Source organism: Apium graveolens, chromosome 7 (assembly GCF_009905375.1).
Source record: "Apium graveolens cultivar Ventura chromosome 7, ASM990537v1, whole genome shotgun sequence".
Taxonomy (NCBI): Eukaryota; Viridiplantae; Streptophyta; class Magnoliopsida; order Apiales; family Apiaceae; genus Apium; species Apium graveolens.
Window position 1 is genome coordinate 146446795 of NC_133653.1, and position 1727 is coordinate 146448521.

Genomic DNA, 1727 nt, shown 5'->3' on the forward strand with positions numbered 1-1727 from the left:
TATGTTATCACTGTCAACAGCAATTTGAATTTGATCATCCGTCGGGTCTATGCTTGTCATCCGTCGGAAAGCTTTGTTGATCATCCGTCAGAAGTCTTGTAGATTATCCGTCGGGTATCTATTTGTCACTTGACTCTATTTCACTTATACAGAATTACAAGACATCTCATATTTACAGTTAATCAACCTATTCTGCATTTCAATCTAGTAGTCAACATGACTTACAGAACCCTAAGCAACCTACTTGACTAATACATGTTGTGTGCTACAGTTCTTATTATTATATAAGCTACTCACTCAATGGATGTTAATCTGTCATCCGTCGGGACTGTAAAGTTTATCCATTGGGACTATATTAGATCATCCATCGGGTGCTATAAAATACACTAAGTTAAATCTACTAAGGTGATTTGTTTAACTTATCATCAAGTTCACAACATATTCCTAACATCCTCTTCCAGGGAGAAGCATTCAGATATTGCAATTGCTCATCACCTTCATCATCTTCACTATCAGGATTCCCCAACAAGGCCTTTTCTAAGGCATCAGACCTTAGCAATTGATCAAGTTCTGAAGTAACCACAGAATCGACCAACTCCACCTTTAAGCACTCCTCATTTTCCGTAGGGAATTTCATGGCATTAACCATATTAAAAGTTACATCCTGATCCAGCATTCGCATGGTGAGCTCACCATTCTGGACATCTATCAAGGTTCGTCCAGTAGCCAAGAACGGTCTTCCCAAGATTATGGGAATCTTCTTATCCTCCTTGAAATCCAGAATCACAAAATCAGCAGGAAAGATGATTTTATCCACCTTGACCAAAACATCCTCAACAATGCCTCGTGGGTATGTAATAGAGCGATCGGCTAACTGCAGAGTCATATAAGTAGGCTTTGGATCAGGTAAGTCCAACTTCTTGAAGATTGACAAAGGTGTCAGATTGATGCTAGCTCCCAAGTCATATAAGCATTTGTCAAATGACACATTTCCAATGATGCAAGGAATAGTGAAGCTTCCAGGATCTTTAAGCTTCGGAGGCAAATTCTGTTACAACACAACACTGCATTCCTCCGTGAGAGCAACTATCTCTAAGTCATCAAGATTCACTTTCCGAGAAAGTATACCTTTCATAAACTTCGCATAACTAGGCATCTGTTCAAGAGCTTCAGCGAAAGGTATGTTGATGTGAAGTTTCTTGAACACATCCAGAAACTTCTCAAACTGCTTATCCATCTTTTTCTTTTGCAGCCTCTTAGGAAAGGGAGGTGAATGATAGATCTGTTTCTCCTCTATATTACCCTCAAGAGGAGTGTGTTCAATAGTAGTCTTCCTTGGTTCCACTTCTGCTTCCTTCTGCACTTCTTCCTCAGCTACAGCTTCTTCATCCGAAACTTGAGAGTGTTCGGGATTTGCAACCTTCCCAGACCTTAATGTAATTGCCTTTACCTACTCCTTAGCTTCCCTCTTTCATGGTACTTCAGTGTCACTAGAAAGTGTACCAGGTTGACGATTTAACAAGGCATTGGCATTTTGTCCAATTTAATTTTCCAAGGTCTAGATGGACCCGCTTGGCTCTTGTACATGAGCCTCAACTCTTCCAATTCAGATTTTTCATTAGACTATTGCAGCTGGAGTTGTTGCCTTGGTGCATATTACGATTGCTGAAAACCATGGGGGTTGTATTGCTTTGCTGGATACTGTTGATAATGCTGTTGAACCGTAT